This window comes from Motacilla alba, chromosome 1, assembly GCF_015832195.1.
Source record: "Motacilla alba alba isolate MOTALB_02 chromosome 1, Motacilla_alba_V1.0_pri, whole genome shotgun sequence".
Lineage (NCBI taxonomy): Eukaryota > Metazoa > Chordata > Aves > Passeriformes > Motacillidae > Motacilla > Motacilla alba.
The window spans coordinates 91,312,226-91,332,653 of record NC_052016.1 but is presented as its reverse complement, the minus strand read 5'-3'; the positions used below and the strand labels follow the sequence as shown (position 1 = coordinate 91,332,653).

General features: G+C 40.9%; 1 protein-coding gene across 10 annotated transcripts in view; it reads left to right on the top strand.

The window, feature by feature from the left end:
* Positions 1-20,428, top strand: part of JADE3 (jade family PHD finger 3) — a 72,932-nt gene that overhangs the window by 12,715 nt on the left and 39,789 nt on the right. For 4 of the 10 annotated variants that reach the window (XM_038140984.1, XM_038141331.1, XM_038141246.1 and 1 more), the window contains exons 2-3: positions 8,550-8,602; positions 11,768-11,822. The exons of 2 other annotated variants lie outside the window; for them this stretch is intronic. The gene's annotated coding sequence lies outside the window, so the exon portion shown is untranslated. The remainder of the gene's footprint in view (positions 1-8,549; positions 8,603-11,767; positions 11,823-20,428) is intronic. 4 more of the 10 variants (XM_038141154.1, XM_038141560.1, XM_038141480.1 and 1 more) reach the window with 1 other exon arrangement.

The following is a 20,428-nucleotide window of genomic DNA, read 5'->3' as shown; positions in this document are numbered from 1 at the left end:
GGTGCTTTAAAAAAGAATAGTTCTCTTGCTTTACAACTTCGTCTTGCAATCCCCCCCCTTCCCCAGTATATTTGCATCAGAAGATTTTAAGAAGAAATAAACTCAGTTTTGTAATTTAGGAATTCTGATCACAAATTCATCAAATAAAGGTTTTGCTAATTTCTAGCTTTGTTTTGGCACTGGCTTTTATTCCCATTGACTCCACCAAGACCAAAGTTTCCCTGCTTGTTTCTCAGAGATTGTCATGTGTTTTGTCTTACTGAGTAGGAATTACTTTGGAAAGGGATTTACCCAAGTTTCTCCTTCATAGCAGTAAAAAAAACCCAACACAACCCTTTCCAACCATTTAATATCATCTTCAATGAGGAAGGCATATTTGGTTGCTGTTATGGGATTTGCAGCCACAGAGGAGGAAGGTGATGAAGTCTTGTTTACTGTGTTTTAGTGTTTGCTGCTTCATTATTTGTCATTTGATTGTGCTCCAAGCCCTGTGTTCTTGCGGTCTAAGGGCAAAGCTTGGGTGCTTTATTTATTTATGCAGTTTCTTTGCAGGGGAAGGTGACAGTTTAAGTGCTGGTGTGATGTCTGACCATGAAAGAACAGAGAGGCTTTCCTTATGAAAAATTACAAATACTGATGTGCCAGGTTTGATAAAGGATGTTAAAAGTGCTTTAAATCACTGTGATAATCAAGTGAAGTTAACACCGTTACTTTTTTTCTTGCCCCCCCTTTTTTTTCCACTGGGAGCTGACATTCGGTTACATACTGACTACATGGTTTTATGTGAGGTGAGCTGTTTATGAGGGTTATTTTTCTGTGGCCACTGAGAATATTCAATATCTGTACTGCTCTTTACTCAAATTCCACATAGCTGGAGCATTTGAAGAAACTGGAAAGTTTGCTCTGTAGCCTTTCTGAAGCCATGTGTTGTATACTGGTGAGCATCACAACTTAATGTATGCAGAAAAGAAGACAGAATCTTTTCTTGTTGTCATCCAGTTGTGACATAACTTTCCTCCTGTAATCCAGCATAAATTTTTCTCAATCTTTTTGCTTGTAGTTTCCTTTTTTTTTTCTATTTGCTTTGGCTAGGATAGGAACAGAGGCTCAGCAGGCTCATTTGTTGTGTAAAAGCAGGTGGTGGTTTGAGGCACAAGCTCCTCCTGACACTCCCCAGCAACTGGTGGTTGGTCATCCTGCAAGTAAATGGTTGAAGCAAAATATCACAACATAGATAAGAAATGCTTGCACAGAGTGGTGAAGTGATGGGAATGACCATAGATGCTTAAGTGCTGTAGGTAGGCAGCAGCAGAGTTGTGCAATGGAAGAAGGTTTGAGGAAAAGGCAGAAAGTGCTGGGGCAGACTCTTGGTGGACCGGAGAGGAGGACTGGGAAGATGGGCTGAAAACTAAGGACAGCCTTTGAAAGTGTGGCAGCTGCTGACACTTTATGTGATGCCGATTTTGATGCCTGAAGAGTGCATATGAGCAGAGGAGGAAGCAAGGTCCCAGCCTGTGTCTGATTCCTGAAGGTATCCTTTACAGGACTGCAAATCAGTAGTTGAATCTGTGAGAAGAGAGAGTTCTGGCATCATTCCCTATTTGGTGTGTGAGCTGGCTGTCCTGAGCATGCTGGGCACTTTGAATCTCACTGTAAAGACCTTTCAATTTGCTGCATAGGTAGTTAAAACCTTGTGGGGTTTGCTGTTTCTTGTTCTAGAGCTCTGGCTTGAGTGCATTGAAGTGCACAGTTTGGTATTACTTTGGTCCAAAGTTTAAATATGTACCTTCATATTTTAGATTGTCATTGTGTGGAGAATCCACATGCTGCTTTTAGCATTTGTAACTCTCTTGTGTGTGTGGTGGGGTCATGGAACTTGCTGTGGAGAATCTGGAAGTGGCATAGCTGTGCCATCAGAAGCATACATCTTTTATCTTACCATACTTTAGAAGTTCTCACACTTAAATAGTTTTATTTCTTATTTTAAGATCTTCACTAAAGGTCTGTGTACAAATATAGTTGTATCAAATAATAGAATTTGGCTATGGGAAAGGATGCTTCTAGGTCATCTAGATTATTGCTTCTGAAATGTTTGTTTGAACCACCCTTCAGAAAATAGCATGGAACAGTACTGCCATCACTCAGCTACAGAAAATGCACACGAGCCCATCTGTTTAGTAGAGGAGGTAGAAGTTGAATGAGGTGGGTTGATACTTAAAATCCAACTGACCAGCATGTGGCTGTGGCTAACAGCAGGACTTGTAATGATCTCCTTCCTCAAGAACTGCATCCATTTTGTTTTGCTCCAGATCCTCATAAATAGCTTGTTTTTGCTGCTCTGTGGCTCACAGACCTGTTTTCAAGTTTCTGGTAGCAGGTAGTGCCAAAATACTTTTGTTGTTTCTGCCTGTACCCCATTCCAGGCTTTGTGGATCAGGAAGCCTCCTGCCAGTTTCCTATGTTTTTATCTCAGTTTAGATCTTGTTCTGCAGCCTTCTGCCTCATGCATTTGTATTCTCTTTCTGCTACATTCCTCTGTGTTGAGGTGCATCCTGCTGCAGGGAATACCCGCTCTTCAGAGAGAGATGCATCCTGCATCAGGCTGAAGTAGCACATCGCCTTAACATTTCATCCCACAAAAGAGGAGCAGGGATCTGAACTGCTGTGCGCTAACATGCATGTGTCCTTGCATGCAGTTGTACACTGTAGCATCTGTCAGGGAGATAGATAGATAGACAGATGGGATCCCTCAGTCTCTGATGTAAGGAAGAGAGATGGAATGGTGGAATAGCTACCTGGGGTTGCTTTGCTCTCACCAGCATGCAGTGATACGCGTGAGTTCTGTGGAGCATCTGATGCACAGTACTTGCTGCTCCACATGTCTACATGCTGAGGTGCAGCCCTCAGCGCAGACAGTCCCAACAAACCACTTTGTGCAGTGCTCTTTAGACTCAAGTCCCATTTATTGTTGCCTTGCCCTCCGGCTGCGTTGAGAAGAGCTGAGCTCTGCGGAGCATGTTGTGTTGGCAGCACAGCAGCCAGGACTCTTGTCCAATCTTTGTTTAAACGTCAAGAGCTGCAGCCTCCAATCCTCCCCCTGGGGACATGGGTCCGCAGTTCTCGCTCTCAGGATGTTTCGTTAATGCTAAGCCTAAACCTTTTGGGTTTTGTCTTAAATTTATCCCATTACATTTCACCTCTTACATATGCAGGCTTTTGTTTGACTAATTATGATCTCCTATCTGTGTATGAAGAATGTAAACAAGTTTGCATCTTAAAGTAGGTGTTTGTTTATGTTGGTGTTAGTAGCTTTTCCCTGTAAGGGCAGTTTTTTCAGCCTGACTCAGTTTTTTGCATGTGTATGTTATTTATGTTGTGTAACAATAATTTTCAAGTAATCGATAAGATGTTTTGAGTGTTTTGCAGAATGCTTGGCACTACACATAAGATAAATAACTGCTGTGTTGGGTCACCATCTGAGTGCCTGGGGCCCAGGACTTCAGAGCATTTCATAAAATGTCTTGATGTTACTTGTTAGTTGCCTTATGAAACCTATCCTTCTAGACATCCTGCTGCATTGTTTGTCTGAAGGTGGGGTAAGCCGCTGTGGGAAATTTTTTTCCCAGCAAGTTTTAATTGGTTGCTGGGAATTACTAAATCACTGGCTGTTATTAAGAATAGGCTTGTTGCTGCGTAAAGGTGTCACAAAATAGTTTGTGGCAATGGAAAGAAGTGAAGGTGCTAGAGAGTTGCAGGCTTTACTAAATGCTTTCAGTGTCTCTGATCTACCTTAAGGTGAGATGGACTGTCTTTAGATTTTTACAATGAAGTTGTGAATTTATACTGAATTACTTTTTTGGCTAAGTCAATGTGGAAGAGGGATAAAAATCGAGAAGCTGCACAGTACTCACTGTAGTCAGGACTGTTTAGAAGCTTGTGAAGAAGAGGAAGAATGAACAACAAATCAGTTTATTACAAGTAGAAATCCAACATTGTTTGCTTCAAAGACTTTGTAGGAATTTTACAAGACTTTTCTTAAAGCTTACAGACTTTTTCTTTGCTACCTCTAATCACTGTAGGATAAGTATTGCCTGGAAATAACTCTTCAGTTAAATATGATGGGTACTGTTTTGGTATTTGGATACTTGTTCTGTTATGATTTTTTTCAGAACTATAAGGGAAGACTACCATTACCTTCCTGCTTCATACTATATTTATAATCTCAAAGACTATTTGCTTTATTTCTATTTGCTTTATTTCTTTTGCTGTCTTGGTAGTATTAATTTTTTGACCTGCCTTTTGTAAGAGATCTGGATGATGTTTATTGGTAGTCCATAGGGAGTTGTCTGTATGTGCTAGATATCCAAAACAGTCTTTAAAAAAAGGAAATGATAAAGTTTTCAAATACCTTTCCCACCTAAGCAGTTTTCTATCCCTGGGATTATTTATGGAGGAGATGTGAAACATCACAAGACCAGCTTTCTAATTCAGTTTTGAAAGTAATTTGTGAGGTAGAATTGCACAGTAGATGATGCAAGTTATCAGGCAATCCATATTATCAGAAGCTAGCTAAGGAAGCATGGATTAGCTGAAATGCTCTCAGGAATGTTTGTAGCTGCTGAGAGAAACTGAGAGGATGATTGCTAATTAGTTTCAAACAAGACAGGTGAATTAATATTTGCAATTAATGGTGTGGGTGAAGGAATGAGGCCTCTGTTATTCAATACCTGAATCAAGCTGGGTGGAGCTGCATGTCTACTTGAGAAGATGCTTTGAACTCAGAGTTACTTTGACTGATTGGAGATGGAGTCTGGAAGGAGGGGTTGGATGGGGCTGAGCAGGGCATGGAGGGGCAGCTCTGTGACACAAAGGTTTGGCTCCATGCCTGCAGGCTGGGAGCAGTGGGCCCCAGCAGCAATAATTGCTCACAGCCAGGACTTGAGACAACAGTCATGCTGTTGCAAAAGCAAATGCACTGGAGTTTATATGTAAGATTATCTGCAACTCATGTGACTGTAAAGGATATTTTTCTATAAAAAGAGAATAGCATTTTTTGTGTAGGGAAGGATTCAGATGGGAAACTTTGTTAAGGACATCGCAACTTCATACTGGTTTTGTGTGCCAGTCCTGGAAAGGGTGGCGGGCAGCAGCAACTAGGACAATCAGAAATGTAGAAGACATGTCCTATAAGCAGAGGGTGAGAGAACTGGGTTTTATTTAGTCTGAAGAAAAGACAAGAACCTACTGACAAAAGAGTTAAGTTGGTGTTCAAAATGTGTCAAGAAGAAAGAGGTGAGATCATCAGGGTCCAGTGCTAGAAGAGACCTGGTAAAGGCTCAAGCAGCATGGGGAAAGGTGTGCTTGAAGTGCTGGGACAAACTTGCTGGCAGTAAGGGTCACACAGCATGGAAGGAGCTCCCCTGGAGAGGCTCAGGGGCCTCTGTAATGCAGAGTGTGAGTTCTTGGTCCTACCTGGCTGTCTTTTTTCAGGACACTGGCAGATCTTTATTCTGTGACCATCTCTGTTTTTGCAAATGGCAGTGCCGTGTGTGGGTTGGTTGATGAGAAAAGCACGAAGCTCTATTTTCAACCAGTCCAATTCTTGTTTTGGTGGCTTAGCTGTTGGTAAGCACTGTGGTAAATTACAGAGAGAGCGATAGTATAGCAGTAGTGATAACTACAAAAATAGATCTGTGTTCCAAGTGGCCTTCTGTTGTTATAAGTTGTATTTTAAGAAATAAATCTTGCTGATGCTTTTTTCCCTGGTGACGCTTAGTTTCCAGGCAGTATTTATGAAAAGCTACTGTGCATTTTTAAGTTTGTTTTCTGTGTCTACACTGTCCTTTAGCTCCTATAATTTTTTTTGTGTTTCTTCATGCAACAGTTTCTGTTGCTGGCCCATTACTTTTTCAAATGCATCTGGAGAGTAGGAGGTAAGTCTGTTTGCAGTCTGTGTGGAAGGGAGGGTGAGCATCTTCTGTGCATTCTTTACCTTGTTCCTGAGCTTGCTGCTCATGGGGAGGTTGGTATTCTTCCATTTTTTATAATCTGTTGAGGAAGAACCCCCTGATCATTAATTTGAGGTTACTTAATTTAGAGTTTCTCCATCAATATGTTAAGACAGCTTTTAAATCTTTTAAAACGAGGAGGGGGGAAATAGTATTTTGTGGGGGTAACTGTATTTTTCATCCCATTTTGTATATTTGTTCATGGTTGTGACATAAGTAAAGCTGGGACTGAAGATTATGACTATACTGTCAGGATTAGAGAAAGAAAACAGTTTTTAGTTGAACCTTCCAGTATTTCAGAGTTCATCTTGGCATTTGACTGAGCAAATAAATGTGTTTTTAATGAAGAGTTCAAAAATATATTAGTTTTGTGGTTCAGCTGGGAGGCAAAAGCTGTGGTTTTGTTCACACTTAAAAGTTGTAGGCTGTGTTGCATTTTAATGATGCCATTTGAGCTGCCACAACCAGGGCTTTGCTTGTGTTTCTATGGAAAACTTACATTAAGTGGGTTCAATCAGGACATTAAAGAATTATCCCCTAATGAAATATGTCACAAGAAAAATTCATTCGAAGTCATGTTTGGAAAACTTAGCCAGCCATTTATTAGTTATTTACTTATTTTCTTCACTTGCCCTCCCTCCTCCAGTGCATTTTGTGGGTGAGGCTCTTGGCATTTCTTAGCTGGAGGGTAGAGGCAGAGTACCAGGCAGGGTAGTACCAGGCAGTGAGCTGTTAAAGCGAGCCCCTCTGGTCACCCCCCACTCCCTGTGTGCCAGGTGTTCCTGCTGCCCCTGAGCCGGGTCCCTCTGGATGGAGCTGGGAGGTTCCTGCAGGGACCCCGTGGATTGCTTCGGGCCATGTGTGTGGTGGCAGTGTGTCTGCTTATCTCGAGTTAAAAACCCGACCCACATAGTGTGATTCATGTTTCAACAACCTTGGCTCTGGTACTGCTTTGATCTACAGATCTTCTTGTGTTGCTCAAAGTTATTTGCTTAATGTGGGGTATAGCCAGAGAATGTCAGGAAGATGGGAAGAGGAACTTAGGAAGATTATAAAAAAGAAACAAACCCACAAACAAACCAAGCACCTCTGCTGCCTTGCCCCCCCCCCCCCCCCAAAAAAAAAAAACCCCAAAAACAAACCAACCAAACCCAAAACAAAACACCAAACACAAAAAACACCCAAAAGTGAAACTTTAAATCAAATAGAATTAGTAGAGCCAAAGATTCAAAATTTTGCATAGTCAACATACAGGAGCTGTAATATATTATGTGTTCCCCTTCTCTTCCCCACCCCCTTGCCCCCCTCAGATTGTAAAGAAATGTTTTCTTTTGATGCCACAGCCTAAGTTGAGCAACAATAGTTGTAATAAGTAATGGGATCTGTGCCACTCCTCAGTGGATGGGTGGTTGTATCTTTCTCTTGTACTCCAGATGGGTGGAGGAGCACAGATGTTAGAGTATGGTGCTGACACTTCGGCCAGAAACTGTCTTATTTCAGTTAGAAAAACATTGTCATATCCCCTTTTTAAATTCTTTTTCTAATGGCAGGGTATTCAGTTATCGCTTCCTTGGTTTTAGACTTGCATTTTTGCTCTCTAATATTTTCTTCCACGGCTCGTAGTTGTCCTGTTTTTGTTAACTTTTTGCTCCGAGGCGTGGGGCAGACTGCCTGCCAGGACAGCCCTCGGTCGGGCTGCTGACATCTCCGAGGAGTGCTGCAACTCATCTGCTGGGTGTGACGGCTTTAATGCCTTTGCCATGTGCATTACAATAGAGCACAAAACGTACATGTGCATGATCCTGCAGGAGGGAATGTGGGCAGTTGGTAGAGGGAAAAATTCCTTCTATTCCCATATTTATTATTGCTCAAGGCTCAGGACTAGATTAAAAAGGGCGAGTAAGCAGAATCCCTGCCAGGGAAGCTAAGCTATTCGGGATTGTCAAGGAGAGGTCTGGAGGAATGTCGTGGGGAATTAAATCAGGAGCCACATGGAGCTTTCCCTCTATGCTTATTTTGTTCGCCCTCCTGTGAATTTCTAAGCGTGCGTGGTTCATAGGAGACCCTCTTGAATGGAGAAAGTGTCAGTATATAAGGAGAAATCAACACCTTAAGCCAGCTGAATAAGTGTGCATCTATCTGAATGTGTTTTTTGAAGTGTTTTTATTCCCAAAACAGGATAGAGAGAATACTAATCAAAATTTCATTTTGTTGGTATTGGTAAAGTTGCTTCCCATCCATGTTAAGAGGATGGCAAAATCAACTTTGAGAATATTTTTATAAATTTGTTTTTAGCTGTAGTATTTATTGCATTTCTATCAGAGTATGTGCACATATAGCTGATATATTTCATTTTTCCTCATATCAAAAGAGAATTGTGGAATTTAGGGCTTTATATTCTGGACATATCATTTGCTTGGGAAAGCTGCGATAAAAATTTAATGCAACCTTCACTTACTTGCCAAAAATTAAATTGTAGCTCAAACATGAAATGCCTGATGTCACTCCTACTACCTAAAAGCACTCCTTTCATTTTTTTAGGAGCTTGTGATGTCATCAGCTGAAGTGAAAACATCTACCTCATGACCTGGCATGTAAGTGAAGGAGGAACGGATACTTTAAAATAAATAAATAAATGTGTGTGTTGGTGTTTACAGTGTGTAAATTGAATCTATATACCTTCAACTTTCAGATAGCACCTTTTGAATGAAAGCTTTCTGAATTTTAAAGGAATATAAAGTCTTTTAAAGGGGAGGAAGTCATAAAAGAAGCTGTTAACAGTAACATTTCAGCCTGCAGGACTCTTTAATAACCTCAGTTAAAATCTGTCTTATGTATCCCATAATGCTTGAAATGCTAGTAGGCATAGATGGAATAATTTTATCTTACCTCAATATTTACATGTGCTGCTTCTGCTCCTTTTTATTCTGTGATTCTTTTCTGGATATAAATTCTCATAGTTGTGATGAATGCATACTACTCATGGTGATACCCTTCCTAAAATTAAATACTCTGCTTGCGCAGAAGATTTAGATTCTTGCTATACTCAAGATACTTCATAGTGAACTTTCTGCAGCTTTGTGACTCTTGTATTTTATTCCCTTAAGTAAGCAAAAATATTTCAATCCTCTGCAGAGGCATTTTTAGATTTTTTTTTTGTCTGCCCACTCTGCTTTTCTTTTATGTGGCTTAGAGGATTAAAGTGCAGTCAGTGCTTTGAGGGGCCAATGTCAGCGGTGAGCTGAGTGTTCCTAATTGGTGCCAACACCTGTCCCTCATTATGAAGCCTTGTTCAAGCTGTCCGGTGAACCGAGGTAACCGGTCTCCCTTGCATGTCTCTAATGTGATTATAAAGCCCTCTCCTCATGCAAGTTTTATTACTTATTCAACTTTTGGACTGATGTGGAAAGTAAAGCTAAGCTGAGCCATTTGGCCGGCTACCAAAGATCATAAGGAGTGGCAAAGAGAAGGGATTCACTCATCTCAATTTCAGGAATTTTAGATCAAAGCTTGCTTCTGTTATGACTGTTAATTTTTTTTTTTTAAATGGGGGGAGGGGGGGGACTGTTTTTTGGGGTTTTTATTCTAGTTTTCAATGTCAAATAGTCCGAATTTAGAGACCAGATCTACAGACTCCAGCTGAGCTGTGAACATCTGAGTGCAGCTGCTATTGTGCATAGCCCATTGATTTTCTGCAAATAGAGCTTTGGCCTTGACTACTCTTGCACCATTGCTTTGTCTTCGAGGGGTCAGGGCTTAGCAATTCTTTTCTACACAAAGCCAGCATCAGCCTCTCCTCCCACCTGATTCTGTACTGTTAGCAGGGCTGTGATGCATTGTGCTTTGCCATTGCAGTTGGAGAAAACGACCTCAGATAGATTTCACCAATGAAATTGATGGCTCAGATGAGATGGATCACTATCATGTTTGGGCTTTACAGGCAAAAGTTTAAGCATAGTTACATTTTTCTAAGTAGTCTAGGTAGGTTTTTCAGCGTTTAGCTTGCAGAATTCAAGCGTGCAGCAATACAGTGCTGGCTGGAGGTTTTGGGTTATTTCCTTATGAGGGAGGAGAGAGGCAGAATAACTTCAGATGTGTATCTTGGAAAGGTTTGAGATAATAAACCTGTAAGAATCACATGAGAACACTGTTAGTTATCCAGATTTGGAAAAATGTAAGAAAATGAAAGCGTAGTGGATTCTTAAACTTGAGACATGGAATTGGAAGTCTAGTTATTAAGGGGATTCAATCTCTGCAGAATAGAAGACAACCCAAAAGAAGATCCCAAGTGACTAGGGCCCTAAGGTGGATGTAGGCTGTATTTGTATGACTGTTTATTTGATATCTCCTTAAAAAAGAAAAACTAAAAATCAACAATTCAAGTACACTGGGAATGATCTAATCTTTTACTTAATAATTTTGACCAGAGTAGTTCTGTGAACAGCAATCAACAAATTGTAAGGGCAACGGTATGTCAAGTGTCAGAATCTCTGCTGATTGTGCTCATCATAATCAAAATCTTATCTGATAAACATACTCATTTCAATATTTAGCACGGCCTTACAGACACCTCTCTGATCTGTAGTCCACAGAGATCAGGTTAGGAAGTGATGAATTAAAAAAGAATGAAATCCATAGCACAAGAGGATTTAATGGATTATGAGTATGTGTAGTTTCAGATTATTTACCTTACTCAGGCCAGTTGCTGTCTCTGATAATGGTCAGCAGTGGACACCTTGGGAAAGAAAGCTTAAAGTTCTAAAGACTCCATGTCTTGTAAAATTTTGATTTTGGGATTTCCAGCAGATGGACATGACATTGTTTAATAGCCCTTGTTCTTCATTTTGCCGAATTTTCTTCCATCTGTTTGCTTTTCAACCTCTGTAATATGCCATAGCATGGAGTTTCTCAAAGTAATTTTGTACAAAACTACTTTTTTCTTCATTTAATTACTTTCCCTTGAAGTTTCTTCTGTAACTTTGTTTTCCTTGTCTCCTGGGCCATGAGAAGCTGTGAGTAGTCTCTTCATTCTGTTGCTTCTCTTTGCTGCTTAAAAAATATCTCCCCTCTTCTGCCTCCTCCTTTCACAGGTAGTCTGTTTCATCTCTTACCCTAAAGCCATGGCAAACTTTCTTTAGAGCTGTAGGTGGGGGTTCACATTCTACAAATACTTCTCCAACAGTGTTGAGGGAGCTAGGTGATACAGCCTTGCACATAGCGTGAATGAGTGATCCACTAATGTTGCTCATCCATAAAGCTTTCTCTGTCTTGCTGAGTGGGTGTAGCAAATGAAACCAGACAGGCTTGTGTTGGTGCTTGTTGCTGCTGCTCTTGGGCCTTCCCAGGAGAATGCCTTTCTTGCATCAGTGTGCTGTTCTCCTCCTACAGTAGTTTGCTACAGGTGATTTGGGAATGTCCAAGTATTGTATTTTAAAAGACATCCAATTAATGTGCATGTTTCCATCTTCTTCAGACCTAGAAGTGTCTCATAGGTGCTGTGGTGTGGCTGTGTATGTATTAAATAGAATCCATAGTCAGTGTTGGGACAGGCCAACAGCACTCTGCCTCACTGGCACGGATGGCTGAGGGAGCAGCTGCATGTGCCTGATCTATGATCTGCTACCATATCACAGCTTCTCTGTGAACAGCCAGTCACTTTTGGTGTTGCAGAGCTGGGGGCATGGATGGCTGGAGTCTGGGGTGGTTTTATTCTGCCCCAGTCCAAGTGCAGGCTTGATTGTGCCTTCTCTCCTTTGCAGAGCCCCTGGTAACTGGTACAGCTGCAGTCTGCCCCATGTCCTGCAGCTGGGCAAGGTAAGAGTCTGCAGAGAAGGCAGCTTCTTTACAGGTTTATGAAAACCTCCCTGGCCAGGTGGAGTTGCACGTACAAAACATATCAGCTGCAGGTTTTGCATTGCATTGTGAAGTCTTAAGAGCGATGCTGTTCTAAAGGTGGTTTTGTTTGTTTTGTTCAGTTTCATAGTTGTACTTTCAGTTGGAACCTCTTTCCCTGTTTCTCAGCAGAGATTTTAGTACTGCTCTTGACAGCATGGGATTCAATTGCAGCAGCTGCAGCATCTTGTAGCTCTTACCATATGAGTAAACATGTAGTGAAACACCTTCCTACTTCCATGGCTTGTAGGCATTTCCATTCTTGCCAGTACAGGAGTGCAGACTAGAGACCTGCTTTGGAGACAGACTCGTTTCCTCACACCTTGGCAGCTTTGGAAGGTCAGCTGTGGATAGTTCCTTATCCTCAGGTGATGGAGAGTGTTCTCCTCTACTTTGACTCCCCCTGTTCAAGTCCCCATGTTCTTTGTGATCCGCCTTGTGGGGTTGGCACCTTTTCTCCTGTGCCAAAAAAGCCACCTGCATCAGCTCAGCTTCAGCACAGCTTGAGAAGGACATGTTTTCTATGAGGAACAGTAGAATAGTGATGATCTAGTCTTGTTTAAATCTTGTTTATTTCCACAGAACAGTAGAGGAAGGAGGAATTTAGAGGACTGTTAATGATCAGTCCTGATGAGTGTGTCCCCTCATTAAGAATGTGAAAGTACTTTGGCTTCAAGTTGGCCATTTGATGAAAAATTAAACCTTACATGGTTTTCAGGATGCATCTCTTGACTGCTTTCCCTAACAAGATGTAGCATTTTTGAAACCTTGGGCAAATAGAATCATCCTTTCCTCATTTCAGGGAAGCATCAGCCCCAGTGAACAAGTCTGTTACTTATTTAGTCATTGTTGCAGCTCGTGTTATGACAGAGAAAAATGCTTGTTTCTACCTCTACTTTGTACATAAAAATGGACAAACATCAGCTGGCCACAGTTCATCTTTCATATTGTTTTTCCCCCCCTCAGTTGGGTGATATAGAGAAACCTGGAATAGTATTTATTTTTATAAATCTATTTTAAATCTCTGACTAAAAGACCCTCTGTGTCCTCTGATGTGTTGTATATTACAGATTGTAGTACATAACATTAATTTAATTAACCAGACATTAAAATTAATTTTAAGTCATTGGTTATTAAGATAGATCTTTTATCTCTTTAAAAGGTTTTTTAAAAAACTAACCTAAACTAAAAAGTATTCAAAAAAACCTTATAGTAAATGTTTTCTCATGCTGTGATGTTTTGACATGGAGAACCAAAATAATAGTGCAATTGCATATATACATGTTGTGTGAAAGGAAAATGTAGAAGAATGTTAAGTATTCAACCAGAGATTCGAAATAGTCCAAATACTATATAGAGTTCTGGCTGTGACAGTACAGTACATTCCTTTTAATTGTTCCTATCCAATGATCCCCTCAGTGCACTCTTTTTACTTGAGGACAACTTTTAGCATCCAGATTTATTTCAACTTGTAAATGACAGCCATTTCTTGTCAGATAAGGAAAGAAATTATCAACCTAATGTTTCCTGCAGGAAAATATTTGTGTTACTTTCTTTGTGTAGGGTATAAAGATGCATATTGACGTTTCCTTTTACAATCCTTCAGGTTTTGTTGGTGATGCAAAATTTTGCAGTGAAGTGGTTAGCCTCTTGAAAGCATTACAAGTAAGAAAAAAATGAGTCGAAACAGATAACATATTTAATGCAGGCTGCTGTTGATTGTTTTATTTGATATTTGAAAAGAACAAAGCAAGAACAGTGAAACCTACTTTAAAATATTTATTAGCAAGTACAAAAATCTTATTATTTTAAGCAAGTGTTTTGTGGAATATAAGAACTGTTTCCTATGCTATTAATAGAAAAGTTGTTTTTCATAATCCAAATAGCACATCCATTTCTAGATCCTTCCTTCTTTGATAATATTTCCTGCCTGTGATCCTAGCTGTAGTACTAGTACTGTATTTTGTCATGAAAGCATGCATTAGTACAGTTGAAGAAAAGAAAAAGATACAAGTGGGCAACTGCTGGCAGCATCAGGCAGATAGGGCAAAGTGGGGCTTCACTTGAACTAGTCTAATACTGGTTATTGCTTAATTTTCAATTAAGTAGGGATATTTCTATGGGTTTTTTTTTGCCTCATCTCCCCTCTCCCTGCAGTTTCATCATTGTGCAACAGCAGAACAATACTTAGTGCATCACAGGGATTTTTCTTCTGTTTGTTTCCACATGTGCATCAGCAGGAAGGGCAGTGAGTGGCAAGGTCACAGAATATGCACTTGGGAGACCTGGATGCAGCTGCTTGCTGATGCTGGAGGCTCCAGCGTAATGTATGGCTGCTCTGTGCTGCAGCTCTGAAATGTCAGGGCTTTTAGTGCTTGCTTAATATGAGCTCATCATGAGGGTAGATATGGTGAAGACTGAAAAACACTTAGAGCCAAGGTAACGTGAATCATACCAGTTCTTAAAATAGAAAGCCCAGCTAAGCGCTCAGAGGTTTTTCTGCTCAGTCATATTGGTGAAGCATGTGCTGCTCCTGTTTCTCAGCAGTGCTTGGCGTGCCCGTGGCTGCAGTCTCCTTGCAGATACAGGGCACGTGGCTGTCTTTGGGTGTCGAACCCCCTGGGCAGCCAGCCCCCTGTTTGCCTGGCTTAGCATAGGGTGTGATGACCTGTTCTGGTCCATTTTTAGTAGCAGTGCACCCACATCAGTCTTTCTTCAAAGTCAGTGTTGTCCTTAGCTTCATTCAGTAAGTGGGCTTTATGGGGTTTTCTTTTCTTCTGTTGTCCCTTGGTTCTTGAATGTCTTAGTGTTAACTCAGGTATGAGTTTTCTTCCGAGGAAGCCCTGTAAAACAGACAGAACGTGTTCAATAACTGTGTCTCCCCAGATGAGGGCTCTTGCGAGCTGATGAGCCTCCAGAGCATGAGGAACTGGGGTAGGTGCTATTCCATGGCACTTGGTGCAGGTGCATGTGCAGTTGGAGGGTCCTGTGTGAGCTGGCCCCTGCCTCCTGAGCATTTCCTTCAGGGGTCAATTAGCTGCTGTGTTGTTTCCAACATCCTGACGAGAGGCAGTTTATGTGATGCTGAGCAGAGGAAGTGAGAGCTGTAGTGGCATCCCTCTGTTTACAATGTCCTGCTGGTCACCTCAGCAGGTGGTGGTGCTTGTATGTTCAGTATCAAACAAGCACCACCACTTCCCGCTGTGACTTTCCCGTTGGGAATTTGTTCCTCGTTTCATCATGCTGGGGACTTCCTTGCTCCCCCAGGGAGGGACCTACAGCAGTGAGATGGACCTGGCTGGGGTGGGTAGGCACAGTACCCTGCTGAGGGGCATGACTACCTTTTCTGGGGGATGTACCCTCCTTTTAGCCTTTTCTCTGCCTGGGAGTGATGCTGGGAGGTGGGTGTGAGGAGCGTTCATTGGGCTGCAGCCACCCAGACACACTTCAGGTGTGTAAGCATGGCAATGCCAGGCAGCACCAGACCAGTTGTGGTTCTAGGGAAGGAAGGGGTTTGGGGTTTTTTTCTTTTATATTAAAAGCAGACTTGCAATCAAATGCAATATGGTGTTTTGAAGAAAATAATTTTGTGTGTCCAAATCTCTGCTGCTGTTTTAGGAAAATGATAGTCCTGTTAATACACAGCTAGTATAAAACCAGTGTTGTGTTCAAGAGTAGAAAACTGATAATAAGGACTGAAGCAGAGAGTAGCTCAGAACCACGTACACAGTGGTGTATTTGTTTGAATTAATGACAGTCTGTTGTTTATTTTTGTTTGAATTGACTGCCCAGATCAGTATTGTCTTCAGGATGCTAATGCTAGAGCTGCATGTTTATTGGACAGAAATATTTCCATGTCAGCCTGGCCCACCTGGCTATTCTGTGCACAGGCCAACACGTGTAGCTTGTCTCAAAGATGAAAAAAAGGCTGCTCAGTCACTGCTGGGTGTCAGGAAAGCACTGGGAAGACAGTGCAGTGTGATATCTTTGTAGCCTCTTGGAGAGTTTCTGCTGAGGTAATGGTGGCACTGTGCGTTTTGCTGGTGATTTGTTCTTCTGAGGATTTCTGGTTTTTAACGAGCTGCTTGGTGTGAGGCAATTTAGGAGGCCTCTGGTGTAAATCTGCTCCCCTGCTCTTGCAGTGGGTCAATGCATGGATGTGGTACCAGAAATTAAAAATGATACTTCTGTTTTCAAGGTAGGAAAGGTACTTGGGGCACGCTGTATTTTATTGTGTCATCAAAGCACATTACTAATGTGAAGTAGCATTGCTTACCCTCTTTTTTTACTTGGAAGGCAAAGTGATGGTCATTAAGTACTTTGCACTAGGCTGAATGATAGATCATCATGGTAGAAGGGCACATGAAATGATGTCAGGGTTCCCTTTTGGCCCATAATCCACAGTGAATGTGTGTGTGTGATTATATTTGGGGTTTCTTCATCCAAGTTTTATGATCTATCAGATTACTCCAGTCCAGTTCAGAATTTAACCATTTCAGGGGATAAGTCGTGTTGGAATATGGTATTTTGGACTTCTTTTTTTCTTCTCCTTTTTAAACCTTCAGTACCTTTGAGGCAGCTGCTGAATTGCTTTATCTAAAGATGAAACATACAATGAAGACAGAGTTTGAGACTATGTCTTGTTGCTACTGCATTTCATTTAGACCCATGATATTAGCCAGATTTCTGTAATGTGCACTTCCTTGCTTGCTACAATTACTTACTGCCTAATGAGAAAGGAATTGGCTGTTGCTGGTACTGCTGCTTTTAAAAACTGGTGTGTTCCTCCTTTGTTGAATTACAGATTATTATGTTAATCAAGACTAAATATGGAATAGTAGCAAGAAAAATTTTATTTTGTGATGGGTCCAGAATGATCTTCACAAAATAATTCATTATTTTATTTTGGGCATTAGGAGAGACTAGGATAGATGTAGTCACTCTATTATGGACTTCTTGAATACAGTCAGAGTATACTACAAATTTTTAAGAATTTTCTGGTTAGAGTGAAATAAAAAAAGGCAATCACAGAATTATTAAGGTTGTTACTTTGTTTGCTGATCATCTTCTTCTGTGAAATGTTTAACCTTTCAAACCTTTTCAGTGTAGCAAATATTGCTACACCAGGTTCTAAATGAGTATTTTTTCCAGTTTATATAGGCTTTTTGTGAGATTGGATAGGATATTAAAAAATAATAATAAAAACCCCAAACATGAGTGATCTCTCTTCCTCCAGTTATTTGAAAGGTTGTATTAATTCTATTCGTATTTCGTAATTTCCCTGGCAGTTGACTATGAAATCTGACCTATTTAAATGATTTTACTGTACTACATTTCCTGGAGACCTTTCAAGATAATTTGCTTTCTAATCTAAATTTAACAGTTACATAAACCACATTTTGGAGACTTGGAAATTGCTACCTACTGCCTCTGCCTTTTTGTTTTTTTTGTTTGGGGTTTTTTTTTTTCTGTAGACAAGCCATATTGTAAAAATGTAAGTACAGAATTTTAATTTTAAATTTGCTTTTAGCCTGTCATTTGCTTTTCATACATAGATGCTGATTTTCTTTTTAATAAAATAAAGTAGGTTACTTTTTGTCCCACTTGAAAATTTCCATAGTGTTGTGGCCAATTCCATTTTTGTCAGGCTATTTTAGGATGTGAAGAAATAAAATCTCACAGGTCTAGGATATATTTGCTTAACAGTTTCTTGAATTTTCTGGTTCTGTCTTTTCCATCTTTATAGGTCTTAACAGGTACTGAGTAGTGTATGGATGTGTTTAACCTTTGTCTGCAACAAACTGAAGCCAGGAAGCACGGCTATTCCTTGGAGATACTGTTTTGTTCAGAAATCTTGGCTGGCTGTAAGGATTCATTTTGTGTGCTTGTCACTGATGCCTTGCCTAATATGCTGCACAAATTCAGACTCTGATATCTCATCCTTGTGTCTGCTGTTACTGATGAACTATCCAGAGGAATGCATTAGAAAAAGAAGCTAAATGTAATAGTTGATTTGGTAAATTTAGTTGTTTACTCTGATGCAAATTGAAAATGAAAAAATATTTGTCTTGTTTCTGCAGGTATTTGAAATGGGTTTTTGTTTTGGATAAGGCTCTGGAATTTTGTTACCTGTCTGCTACCTACACGTGCTGCTTGAGTGATTTTTTTTTTGTTTTGTTTTTTTTTTTTTTGTTTTTTTGAGTAATCCATGGTAACTAGCTTTTGAAAAGTGGGAAGTCCTTAAGTCGGTGCTACGTCGATTTTCTTCAGGGGCAGGAGAGAATGATGGTAGAGGCAAGTGGCTGCTTCTTGTTCACTTTAGCAGTACAAATACTTGTGAATAAGCAAAAAGGAACAAATATAACTTAGAAATCAATAATTACAAAACATATCTCTTCGATTTTTGGAAATATCATTATTACTAAAGATTCTTGCATGTGCTGGCTGAGGTGTTGATTCCACTTAGCTTGGGATTCATGTTTTAATTTCAGCCAGGTGTGTGCAGGATGGCTTTTTCCTGGCTTTCCTTGAAAGTGCAGTGATGTGTTGGATACAAGCATCGATTCTGTCTCCAGGGCAAAATTCCCAATATGCACATCAGTCTTGCAGAAGCCAGGGAAAGCTGGCAGCACAGTGTTGCTGTCTGTGGCTGAGGTTTTCATTGAGTTGTTTTCTGCTTAAACACTCAAAAAGGTTCAGGGCATCTTGACCTGCATTCAGTTGTTAAGGTGACAGCAGGCAGTGGTGCTGATTTCTCTTTTGCAAAGTTGCGGTTCATGTCTTAAGCTGTTTCAAACAGATTGGGCATAAATGTGCAGCCATGACTTGGCAAGTTACAAGTGCAACAGGTGTAGAATATGGTTCAAGTTTAGGAATAACTCAACTAATTCATAATAAAAATAATGCCAGCAAATGTTTAATTGCAGTAATTGCCTACACAGTTGAACATCTTTTTCCTTGTGACATGTCGGAGTCTCCCCCAGGTCAGGGTGACTCCAAAAGGTGGAAAAGTCTCTGTTCTAACCCGTGCTTTCAAAGTAAGACTCAGTAATCTTCAGTTGTCCAGTCTCAAGGTTGTTTATTGTGTGTTATCTAAAAGATTTTCTTCTTGAGCTGCTGAGGTCCGCTCAGCAGGTCAGCCAAAGGCACACTCCCCGCCCCTGAGGCTGGTGCTATCTTTTATACTAAAACCTACGTGTACTGTATTTACAATTCCGTTCCAATAGCTATCACCTATGTTAGACAGTCAGCTTCTATTCTAAACCAATCTAAAAGTGCCAACATCACCCAAATCATGGAGGCTAGGAAGAAGAAAGACAAGGCATGCCCTCATTCCTCCATCTTGGAGCCTCAGATCCCCATGTACAAAATTCAAACCCCACTGTACAGCACTCAAAAACTCTTTCCTTCACTTTGTGATTATCTCTACTATGCTACCTAAACTTGTGTGGCTTGTAATTCTTCATACAGAGTTGATAATTTGCTCCACGGGCTAAGATCTTTGGCTGCATGCCAGGGTCTCAGAGCCCCCTGCCAGGGGCTCGGGCCATCCAGGGCACCCAGAGGGGTGTCCTGGCTTCCGACAGTGACATGATGATTTCTTACTGCTGCTTCCGTTTTTCAGTTTTCATTTAGAAGATTCCTGAAGGTATATGTTGTCATACAAATGATTAATAAGATGTTAGTCCCTCTGTGGATTAAGAAAGAAAAAAAAGAGGGGCAAAACCACTTAATATATTATGTTTGTATTTTTAATGATCATTTTTGAGGTCATCTGTGCTTGCCTATAGTGCCTGTGCACTCTCGAAGTCCATAGCCAAAGCACCCTACTTACTTTCTAAGGTAGTGAGAATCATGATCTAGTGACAGGGAAGCAAGGATTTTCTCCAGGCATTTTTGGGGGAGGGGGGCAAAGCCATGTCTCTTCCCCTCCGCAACAATGTTTCGGTCTTGAGTTGCTTTAATGCTCCCTTAGCTTGTTCCTTGAAACTGCTAGAGAGTGTCAAGGTTAAGTCTGTTTAGTCAAGAAGTTCATCACGTCCATTTGCAAAATGCCTGGACAATCTAAAGGATGCCAGTCTGCTTTGGGGATTTTGGACTGAAGCTGGAAGAGGTTGACATCAATTTTCATGGGGGAGGGTGGGGAGGAGGGGCTGTCCCCTGTTTTTCTGAATTGAGCAGCTTCTGATTCTTCTCCATTCTTCAAAGGCAGGTGAAGTGAGGCAGGAGCTTTCCCACTGCGTGGATATTTTGGGATCGCTCTCTAGTGTCTAGGGAATGGAAGCATTATTATCACAGCCTTTCTGATGAGTCCTCATGCCTTGGGGTGGAAGTGAGCTGGAAGTTGTGTGGTAGTCCCAGTGTACGCAAGGGGACAGCAAAGCAGTTCTCTGTTAAAAGTGAAATCCCCTGTAGAGGTAGTCTCTGCTGAATGGTGCTGAGGCTCTGGGTCCTCCTACATCCTGTGGGGACATAGGGTGAACTTGTAGCCTGTTAGGCACTTAAATAACCTGACTTACCAAACACAC